Source organism: Pinus tabuliformis, chromosome 1_1, assembly GCF_031772625.1.
Source record: "Pinus tabuliformis cultivar Carrire ecotype Pingquan chromosome 1_1, CPIR1, whole genome shotgun sequence".
NCBI lineage: Eukaryota > Viridiplantae > Streptophyta > Pinopsida > Pinales > Pinaceae > Pinus > Pinus tabuliformis.
Genome location: NC_142297.1, coordinates 566,086,423 through 566,098,651, shown reverse-complemented (window position 1 = coordinate 566,098,651; position 12,229 = coordinate 566,086,423). Strand labels below are relative to the sequence as shown.

The window sequence follows — 12,229 nt, the reverse complement described above, 5'->3', positions numbered from 1 at the left end:
TATGGCTTCCCTCATGTTTTTACTTGTAATTGAATTATCAATGTATCTATGACCTAATGGATGGAATGTAGTTGATGTGTTGAGGCATCAATGGTTCTTAGTGATTCTCAGCTAACTATGAGACCCCAATGCTCATAACTGTTAATTGCACCTGCAGATTACACATTTGCAATATGTTTAAAGAAATGCCTGTCATGGCTAGTAGGGGTCTAGTCAAGGTCTTGAACAAGTATTTTCTTTAGTATTGTCATTTCCATGTTAATTTACTGATTTGAAGAAATGGTTCAATGCTCGGCAGTGACCTGGGATTTGGGCCTGAAAAAACGGCTCAAATCTCGGAGTTGCTAGCATAACACTGACTGTTTTGGTCTCTCGTCGCTGGCAGACAAGCCTGTGAGAGCAATTTTGAGTTGTTGGTCGCACTCATGGCTATAGCATGGGAGCGGCTGAGCCTCAAATTGTCCAAAAGCTCAGTGGGACCCCAAGGAAAGTTGTCTAAAGTATTGGATTGGTTCCTGAGGCTACTGTAGCTGATAATTAATGTCTATATGGTGTGATTCTGTTGATTTCACTTCCTTAACGTGACTTGGGAGGTCGATCCATATCATAGTGGCCTCTTATCGCATGTTTACCCTAGCTGGACGATTGCTTGGGTAGATGTGGGAGGAGGGTGTTACAGAGTGATATTAGAGTGAGAGGAGTGGTTTTACAAAGTGGTGCTCAGATGGCTTCATCTGTTGACACAACAAGCTCCGACGATTCATTTTTTTTTTTTTTGTAATGGTGAGAATATTTCTCCTAAATAGGTTGACATAAATTTCTTTTGTGTTCTTTCTTCTCGAAAAATCATTCTTGTCTAATTAATTCGGTTCTCAGAATTTAACAAGGTTTTCTAGACAGAGCAATTATAGGACTTTCCGAGAGCTGCCACTTCAAGAGTTGGTTTTAATTTTTTTTCTTCCTCATGCTCCATTATCCTTGCAGGTTCAACTAGTGAATTTTTATCTAGATAGTCCTGTGATATCTCCTCCTGGTTTATAATTCTCCCTTTAGATAGTTTATAACCCTGGTTCTGGTATGTGTGCACTAGAGATTTTATCGGTTGAGAAATACAAAAGAAAGGAGCTACGCCTTTCTGCAGGTAACTATGACCCATTACCATGCTCATGGCTATTGTTTATAATCTTAAAAAAAAATTGTAACACTGTAGGATTATACCACAAGTCCTTCCCTAACATGTGAGTTTATATTCTCTTTGAGGGCTACTCTCATTCTAGGTAAGGAATTCATTTCCAACCCTTGACACTCTTCTCTGGAGCTACAACATAACTTGCCATGTTTTTAACTTGCTTAACTCTTATCCTGTCTCCAGGGTTTTCTCCTCAATCGCTAACCAAGGCACTTTCTAGGACATAATCTTGTAAATTTATGATTTTTTAGGCTTTGTCTGCATAAAGTTGGAACCAAGGTTTTATCCCTATTTTTTTAATTATTTGGCCTAAGAGACTACGACATCCCTTCTATTACAAAGGTATATGTATACTTAATAATTTTTATGGCATTCTGCTTGCTCAAAGAGATTTATAAATTATTAATAATCAAATTTATGGCCATTCCTGCCCTATCATTTATGTTGGTGTAATATGGAAAAAAAAAATCACAAGAACTCTTAATGCTTAAAGGTTTTGTAGATGCTCATACACTAACTTTCCTCTGCTGAACACATACTTTCATTATCAACTTTTATTCCACTGATTTATTACTAACTTACACTAGTATTGTCAATTAGATGTAAATGCATATATGAATTGTTGAAGAATATTATCGGGTTTGCTTAGCAATTTGGGTGTTCTGAAACCCTTATAATGACCACGAATTATCTGTATTTTATTTGGTTATTTATTTAATATATTGTTGACAGTGGTAGGAGTCCACCAACAAGGGCTCTTCCCGGTATGAATTCCCAATTAAACCTCAAACCATTTGGAGTAGGATCCCCAACCAGAAATACAATTGATTTCCATTATCCTTAGTGATTTTCTTTGGATGCAATTATCAACATAAGAGATTATACAAACAATCTTTGAATCAAGAAAGTAGAGACTATGAGGCATATGATTGCAATGTATATAAGGTTCCTTCATGGAAATGGAAGAGAAAGTGAACCTCTAGAAGAAAAGTAATATTACCATCCTAAAAGAGACATGCAAGAGAATAAGAGGATTGTTAGTTAACCTGCAAAGTAGTTCAGAAGACAACAATGATCATAAAGTCAAATAACAACACACATTCAACAAGATGCATACTAAAGCCAACAAAATAGTTCATTTTCATTAGTATATGTTGAAACATACACCATAAACAATGGAAGAATAGTCTCACAATCATTCATGACATATGCATGAAAGTGTGTAAGCTCAAAGAGCTTCATATATTAAGTGAAAGTATCAAGACATACAATTAAAATGCTACCACACTAGTCCCAACAATGGAACATTAAGTCACCACTTGCTTCTCCAAAGAATGATAGTCACTCCTATTTTAAGCTACAAAAGCCAAGGTGAAAAGTTCAAGTCCAAAAATTTGTTTTGCTTGAATTATGAGGGTGTATTTATAACAAATGAGGTGACTCTCCACCTCCCATGTGACTCTTGACCTCCCTCATGACTCTTGAGCTTCTACTATGACTTTTCAAATATTACATGATATTTGAGCTTCTATATGACTTTAGAGCTCTCTAGTGACTCTTCATATTCCATATGGGACCCTTGGGTTTCCACATATTTACATTTTATTATTTTGAAAATTAGATCATTACATATACAAATGATGTGGCAAGACATATTGACACATATGAAATTCTGGTGACACTTGTACAATCCATGACTAGGAAATGATGATATGGAACTTCATGATGATGTGGCAATGCCAAGCTGCTCTCTATGCTACTTTGAATTTGACTTCTTCATGATAGATCTTTACTTGTTCTTCAACTTCACCGTCCAATGGGTTTAGGTGAATGGGTGCACTAAAATGTGACACGTGCAAGAGTGAAAATCATCAAAATAAACAACTATCACAGTAAGAAAACGTGAAAGAGACACTTTCAAAAGCTAAAAAAAGTGAAAGAGACACATGTTATAGCGAAGAGAACACAAAATGACCACTCGGGAAAGTGAAATCAATAAAAAATGACATTTGCAAAAGTGAAAGTGACTCTAATGAAAACCAAAGAGCACAGAAGTGGTAGTTGAGAAAACTCACTTGAGTGATGGTATAATTGCAACTAAGAATGGGAGAATATATAAACTGAAGATTGTGCACTAACTATCCTTAGGGACTACATAGCCTCTGTCTCCAAGAACTGTGGAATCACTGTCCTCAAAGACTATGCAAGCACTATCTCTTGGGCCTGCGCAGTCATCGTCCACAAAGAACTACATTATCACTGTCCTCAACATCTGCGTAGTCACTATCCTTAGTATCTGCGCATTCACTGTCAGCAAGGACTGCACAGAGCTTGAATTTCGAAGGTGTTCATTGACTGCTAGGCATGCTTGAAAGAGGTGCGTTTGTGAACACATTAAAGACTAAGCATGTGTAAGTAAATGACTTCAATAACTAGAACCTTAGAGGAAGACATAAGATCTTAACAAATCAACAATCAATCATGAAGCAATTGAGAACAATCAAGGAACGACAAATCATGGGATCACAAGTAGGCTTCAAAATTTAAGTGTTGGAAAATATTTGGAGGGTGTTTGTCACAATGACAACACTTGGCAACAAAGAGGTAGAACTCCAACTTCTTTGTTTAGGTCTACCTTTGAGCACAAAGTCTTAGTCATTTAGGAAGTATTAATTTATCATGTGTATTATCTTGACTTCTCCATTTAACTCGATTATAGATGTAGTCCCCTCTATTGCCTTTCTCAGTCGATCTAGGAGAAGGGTAATATATAATCACAAGTTTAAGATGATCAGAGTCTTAGTTTTCATATTTTGCATTGCTCCACTTCCAATGAGAATGTTCAATACCCTGACAAAGTCACCACAGGAACACAAGCATTGCTTCACTGCCAGCAAGCATGGTCAATACCCTATAGAAGTTTCTTGTTTCACTTCTATGTGCAAGAAGCCCTTATCTTCTTTCACCTTTATTTTTTTTATTTATTTAAATTTTCTTAGGAACTTATTATTTCATTGGGATGGAAGAGGGATCCTGAATTATTGAGAGTAAGAGAGGTTGTTCCTCCAAAGACAATTATATATACCTCTGATATTGATATGTTTACTATTTAGTTTCCCTTTTCCCTTCTCTACATGATTGTATTAGCATGCAAAACACCATTTAATTACAATACTAATTTAGGAATGACAATCGTAGAATAGATATGAGTGTCATGGTCCTACTCAAATCTTTCCTTTCGAATGGATCGTATTTTCCATTGAGACATCATTGAATTTAAAAGTTGTGTAATACCAAAAAAAGAAGAGTAAACCAAATTAGCCAAGAGTTGTTCGCCATCACAATTTCCTTTTCAAACTTTGTCACATTAATATTTTGATCCAAAAGAGAGTGGTTTTCACACACAGTGACCGATTTTCCAGCTAAGGTTTCCACACTTTTGGAATCGTGGAACTCCTTTGTTTACGCACTCACAAGATTTAAGGACTCAACTCTTCAAACTGTTCTAGAGTTGGGTCCTTTGTTTGAAGGTACCGCAACTGAGCCAAATGAAAGCCAGCCAACAAAGAGTCTGGAAAAAACAGCAACAACATGTTGACTCGAGGGTGAGTCAATGGTATGTGGTTGGGGCATGTTGGCTCTTTCATTTTTGAAGGAATAAATTTGTGAAAGACATTTTGAACAAAGCTATTGGAAGCAGAGCACCGTAAAATCAAAGCGGAAACGTAATATTTGTTTTGGAACTCGCGCAACAAAGAATAAGGGTGCGCATCGAGAAATCAAGAGTCGTTTTCTATACAGTTAACAGAGAACCAAGGTAATGGCTCCAGATATTGGAAAACTAGGAATCAAGCAAGCAAGGGACTGAAAAGACTGGATCAAGTGAGCACGTATATAAAAGAAGACAAAAGATAGCAAGAAACGAGTTTAGTTAGCCTTGGAATCATGGAACTCCTTTGTTTACACATTCACAAAATTTAAGGACTCAGCTCTTCAGACCATTCTAGGGTTGGTTCCTTCATTTGAAGGTACCACAACTTAGCCAAGTGAAAGCCAGCCAGCACAGAGTATGGAAATAGCGACAACATCACATTGACTCGAGGGTGAGTGAATGGTATGTGGTCGGGGCATGTTGGGTCCTTCATTTTTGAAGGAATAATAGTTGCAAAGGACATTTTGAACAAAGTTGTCGAAGGAGAGCACCGGAAAATACAAGAGGCAATGCAATATTTGTTTTGAAACTCGTGCAGTGGAGAATAAGGGTGCACACTGAGAAATCAAGAGTCGTTTTTTATATAGTAAACAAGGAACTAAGGTAATGGCTCTAGGTATTGGAAAACTAGGAATCAAGCGAGCGAGGGACTGAAAGGACCAAATCAAGTGAGCACAACTATAAAAGAAGACATAGGGAAGAAAGAAACGAGTTTAGTTAGCCTTGAAAAGTTTAATCATCTGCAAGAATTTTTGAGATAGTGCCGTACAATTGGAACTGTAATAAATTTTTTTGATGTTATTTAATGGTTGAAATGCTAGTTGTAATGATATGTTTTGTTATTAGTTTTGAATTGTATTCGTTGTGCACAAGCTTGTAATGTGCGGCAAGCTGTAAGGAAGAAATGCTCTTGTAACTAGGCTCTGATGCTTTGATAATATAAGGAAAATGGGACTTTTGTTAATTGTTTGTGTAGTTTGTGGGCCCTTTTTAAGATTTTATGTGTATGTCTATTTTTTGTTAAATGCTTGAGTTAAATACCTATGAAGGAGTGCGTCAATGGTTGCGGAAATCACTTAGATAATTAAATCCAGATTCCCTACATTTTTCTAAGGTTTTGGCTTGCCTCGGATGAGATGCTCCTTTGTTTCAAAGGAGTGAAAATGTCAGTGAAGTGCTAGACTACGCAACAACCTTTGTTGGCACCCTCGGTTTAACCCTGGGTCAAACTTCAATCAAATTATTCCGCTAATAGAACTCCACTTTACACTACTCATTCACCAATATCTGATGCCCTTTTTGCAGCCAAGACACCTTGTAAGGTGTGGGGTGTGCTATTCTTTGCAACCCCAACTTCTCTACCATTTTTATGGAGACTTAAGTTATCTGTGCTACCACTATCAATCACCACTTTGCAACACTTTCCTCTTGATTTACACGTGGTACTAAATAATATTTTTCTTTGTGTTGGTTCCTTAACTTCTTTTTCATACTTAATCAAGATTATCTTAATTAATAATGATTCTCATATCTCATGTGTTTTTTCATGGATAACTGTAGCTACAATTTCTTTCTGTGCTTCTGCTATATTTACTCCTCTTTGGCTTGTAGGATTTTTTTTTGGACAATCCCATGACATATGTCCCAATTTCTCACATTTGTAATATTGAACTTAGTAGCCTCTGCCTCGACCACGTTCTCTTGAGAAAGACCTTCTTCCTCTTTATTCACCTTCTATTGATGGTTGATTTCTTGAACTACCTTTGCCTTCCTTTGGAGACCGATTATTCTCCCAGTAGTTGGTTTGTCCTCTTCCCCTTACAGGATTCCTCCCTCTATTCCTTTGGCTTTTCTTTCTAGCCAAATTTTCCTCTGCTTTTAAGGTGAATTGGTAATCATCTTCTACGGTTTTGGGTGAAAATAGGATAAACTCATCTGGATCTCGAACCACAGTCACATTGATATATTTGACAACCTTTTTAAGTGTTTCTTCGATGTATCCTACTCTAATATTCACCTTGTAAATTCTTCAATGTACTCCTTAACAATAAATGACCTTTGTTTCAAGTTTTTAATTTTCTCGAATAAAGACAACTGGTAATTTTTGGGCTAAAATTTACCATTCATCATCACCACCATTTTGCTCTAGCATTCAATCTTGGCTTTGTTCTTTCTTCTCCTTTATTCTTGGACTCCATCCTACCAAACAATTGTCTGTCATTTCAATCTAGTAACAAGAAACTTCCTCTGTTTGTCTTCAACTACCTCATCGTACTCAAAATGTTTATCTAAAGCATTGATCCAATCTATTACTTCTTCTGGTTCCAAGCTACCTTTGTAGGTAGGTATCTCCGTTTTAGGCCTCGAAATAGCCCCAATCATTGACCTCATCAATTTAATTTCCGTAGGCTTTTCGACATGTTCTTCATCTTTAGTGGGAGACTCTTCCTCAGATTCACTAATGGCTCTAGTTTCTGGATCTCTTTGCTTGTTCATCTCTAAGGCTTCTAGTCTTTTCTTGGACATGTCTCATGTCCTCCCTATCTCCAGCATTCACTGTTGGTTTTCCCCTTCAACCTTGTCTTCCCCATTGAGTGTGAAATACAATTTCACACTTCTTTTCTCTATGTCGTAGCTCTGTCCAGATCTTGCGTGACTTGGGACAAGATTAATGGCTGGAGTGTGCAAGCAACATTAAATCATTCTCACTTTTTGATTACATTTTGAATTCACAAAATCTCCAACAAATGTCTAACATATATTTTTATTTTTTCTTCTGAATTTGCAAAAACCGAGTACATGCATTCATAAATAATCATATATCTAAATCCTCTTCTATCATTACTAAAATTACTAAAATTTGGATGAGTGAGAATTTTCCAAAAAAAATCCAAACTCTTTATTTTTCTTCAAAATGTCTTAGCTTTCTTTTGATTTTTCCTGGTACAAATCTAGTCTATTTTCTAAATTTTATAAAAAAAACTACTTCCATCTATATCCACAAAACAAATATATATATATATATATTTTTTTTTTTTTTAATTTTCTCATCTTTAAACTGAAACAAAACTAATTTACTTATAAAACAAAAGAATCTAATTCCTTCCGCATTTCAATTGTTTTAAATAAAAAATCTAATTCATTTCCCATTTCAATTATTTGTTTCCCATTTCAAGAATAAGATGCTCCTCCGTCACTTGAGCGGTCATTAGCATCTCTTTTATATGTCGCTTTTTCACGCCTGTTTTAAAGGGCGCGTGGGTGCTCATCATTTTCGAATTATGTATCGACGTGTTTCCAACTTACACTGGAACTTAATGCGTATCTGACCCCACCTTGGTCGCCCACTCGCTAAAAGTGGTTTCCGCATGAGATGCACTGACTATTACGTGTCGTTTACAGGAGGGTCTGCATTGAATGGATGCATCCTCTCAACCTTACTGGATGTGAAACTTCCAAAAGCATTTCACGGTCCAACAAAAGTCGACAGGACGGTGGGTTTCTCGTAGGTGAGAGTTTCAGTATGAATGGAATTTGTCGATTAAATTTTCTAATAAGTGGAGAAAAGTTTCCACTCATCAATAATTTATTTATTTTTATTTTTTTCCCTTTTGGGGTTAAAAATGCTCAAAAGAAGTATCAAAGTTGGAAAAAAATCGTTAAATTTGATTGGTGCTTCAAATTTGTCAGTGGTCAGAGTCACAGGGTACATTCGCTCTGTTTGTCAGCCGTCCTTTCCACGTTATTTGAATAAACATCTTGCATTCATATTTGTGGGTATGATAAGACTAGCAATTGTCCCAAAAGGTACAAAGAGAGGCCGATAGGATTAGTGAAAGGAAGAAAATTGTATAGATAGTCAAGCATATACAAAGCTCAGTAGTGACGAAGGCAATAACCATGTTGACCATCCTGTACCAGTACATTTGATATTAAAAGAACAAAGCCAAAACCAAACCATTCATATCAATATAGTAAGTGTAGAACGCATTCATGCTTAAAGCTCAATAGATTCAATAGAGATTATTGGCAACATGTTTTTTTTTTTAAATAAAAAGTAAATTACAACATTGTACATGGTAAATGAAAAGCGGAGAAATTTGTGATTTGCAAATATTAAAACAAATCACTTACATTACTGGTTGACACTACAACTAAAACATTAAGATTATTAAAATTTTGAAAATGATTTTAAATTTTCACAATATTTTGGGAAATCTTTTTAAAATAAGGAATGCAATTGCTAGTATAACCAACTTGTATATAAGATATTTTTTTTAATAAGTAATTGATTTTAAAATTAATATGTTTATTAATTATTTAGCCTTATATAAACCCACTATAGCCTCATATCAACCTCAACAATTTGATGCATAGTTGGTGGAGTATCGGGATTGATTCAGATTCTGCTGATTAGACTCTGTTTCCTCTTAAAACATAGTCAAACTCCCGACTCCACTTGGACTGCAGTAAATTGTATTAGCTTCGTATGGCATAAATTGCAAAGCAGTAAAGGCATTAGTGCTGTGAAAATAAAAAAGTGAAAATAAAAAATATATGAGAAAGGATTATCAATATATATGTTATTCATGCTTGTAGGCTTTTTATTTGGAGATTTTTAGGTTTCAAAAGCATATACATCATATTTATTAGGTGCCCAAATTGTAGCCCCAATTGTGTCCTGGAAAAACAGAAAAATATGCCTCTGAAAAAATTTCAAAAGAATTTAAGCAGCTAGTACAGACCTCCCAAGCCATGGTGAGAACATATCGGTGCCTAATAAACATGGAATTACATCAACTCGATGTCAAAGTAAAAGTTATACATTGGCAGTGAAGGCACCATTGGTAATGTTTTGTTGGTCCTAATGAGACACATAGTCCTCCAAATCAGCTCCACACATTACTTATTGCTCAGGTGAAAACAGACCCTCACCAATACAGAGCATTACATGCAAAATGTTTCAAGGTACTTAGTTAAATTGCCACTACATGTCTGAGAGTCCTCCTTAATCATCCATAGCTGCAACACGTGTTTTGATCGGTTTTAACTTCAGACCTAAACTTTCAGGAGACAGCAATTCAGCTGAGATGCAAGACGGACTTAAAGGACTGGTTGGACTGGTGCTAGTCCCATAGCTGCAAAATAACCGGGGAGGAGGCCTGTAAAAGCCATATCCCATCAGAAAGTATTCAATTGGGATTAACATTGCATGGGGTTGTTCCTGTGTCACAAGTGATCCACAAGCTTGGACCTGTCATGCATTAATAACAATTATGTCAGCCATGTTGATGTCAGTTTGCCTCTACAGGAAAGTTTTAGTATCTTAAAGATCAACTTTGAGAAAGTGAAATGTTATCACCTCAACCAATGCATTGAATTTTTTTGTCCATTTTGGCACACATGTGAAGAGCTTCTGAATGAAATGGAGAGTTTTCTCCTACAGATATGAGTGTCCTACACTGCAATTTCTTCAACCCTTCTGTCAGATCATATCTCCTGCAGGCAATATTAATCCAGATGCAGCCCCGTGTCAAAATCTCCCCCATTTCCGAGAAGCAATTGGAGATGCATACATTGCTTATCATCATTTCACACAAATTGAAACGAGTAACAAACCACCACTTTGTTTTATCTCTCTTGTGTTAACCTTCACCAAGTAATATCTGATCTCACATTGCATTTTACCAGTAGCAGACACCATTGAATTATTCAGAACATGACACTCTAGGTTAGGTATAATACCATCCTTCCCCTCCAGCACAACAGGGTAACTAATGGAACACATGTAATTTATTCCCCTTTGGTATCCTACCATAATTGTTACAGTAAAAGATTAGGATGCAAGAAAAGGAAATAAAACAATATAGTAATCCTTTAAAAAGAATGTAATACGTTGAATGCAGAAGCTTGATCTCATGCCGTTGCCCTACATCTTTCTATTTATACACATTGTTTGAAATTTCTCCTGCACCAGAGGTTCCAATCTCCAAAGCTGTCCAAAAACAGTACCTGCCACAAGAGATCCCCATGTTAGGAGTTAGTATTAGATCCCCATGTGACTATTGGCAACTGCATATATTAGGGTACCACCGGGACATGTTATCACTCAAAACTGCCCTTGAGGATCTTGCTTTCAACAGGGTCAAATGAAAGGCTTAAACAGAGTGCATTGTCTTGTAACCTGCAATCTCCTTGCTGTTCGGTTCACATCTCCAAGGTATACACAGAACAGCAATATTTCATGCCCTGAAGATGGCATATTATCAATTGATTAAGATAAACTTTCAACATAAAACTGGTTCAATCAGATCCAATGCCTTGTAGGGGAAATGCGGTCGAAGAAACAAGAAAAACAATCAAGTGGTGGAGAAAGATTCCTAGTCTGGTAGAAGGCAGAAACACGCTCTGCTGGGTAGGGTTTACACAGCAGATTTTGTGATTTGAAATCTTATAGGATGCCCTTTTCTGGGGATGATTTTGTAGTTATTTAATATTGTTTGACAAGTAGTTATTCAATAGTGAGCAGTTTCGATTTTGGCAATTAGTTATTCATTCCTCTCCATTATAATAGTCTTTTTTTTTTCCAGTTAGTTGTTGCGCTATAATTCATTCTTCTCTCCATTATCATAGTCCTTTTTTTTGTTCCCTTTTAAATCTGGACAGGATTCTTCCCTCTATACTTCTGTGCATTTTATGTTGTGGATTAGGATGGTGTGTTATTCCTTTTATACTGTTCACACACAGTCATCTTGTAGTCATAGTCCTTCTTTTTTTTTTCCCTTTTAAATCTGGACAGGGTTCTTCCCTCTATACTTCTGTGCATTTTATGTTGTGGATTAGGATGGTGTGTTATTCCTTTTATACTGTTCACACACAGTCATCTTGTAGTCTGTAGCAGGATTGTTTGCTCAGATATTGTCAGTTGTGGGAGCTTTTAGTGGTACACGGTAAATGCCACAATATTTTTGCAAAAAAATATATGGTTTTGTTTATAGTAATTTTATTTGGAGTTGTTTTTAGTGTGATTTTTTTGTTGAAATCACAAGTTTGATGGGTAATCCCTGCACAATTAAAGTGTTCTAGGAATTTTTTAAGTTGCTGAATCTAAATATACAGTTAAAAAATCAGTTTAAATAACACAAATCAAGATTTCACCTCAAATTTTTTCGGCATGATTCCGCACCAGAAAATCCAAAATATCACACTGAAGCCAACTCCATTTTATTTAACAATATTGTAAATAGCATTCAATCCAGGGCAATGTGTTGATTTCTAAGATCTGTTAAACCATGGGAGAAATTTTCTTCTCGCTAGTTAAAACATAT

The 12,229-nt window shown here is 36.1% G+C and overlaps 1 pseudogene across 1 annotated transcript; it reads right to left on the bottom strand.

The window, feature by feature from the left end:
* Positions 1 to 9,513: 9,513 nt before the first annotated feature.
* Positions 9,514 to 10,321, bottom strand: LOC149214422 (protein NDL1-like; annotated as a pseudogene). The gene is made up of 2 exons (XR_016250923.1): positions 10,264 to 10,321; positions 9,514 to 10,155 (listed from the first exon to the last, which is right to left on the bottom strand). The product of XR_016250923.1 is annotated as a protein NDL1-like (transcript).
* Between the last annotated feature and the right edge of the window lie 1,908 nt (positions 10,322 to 12,229).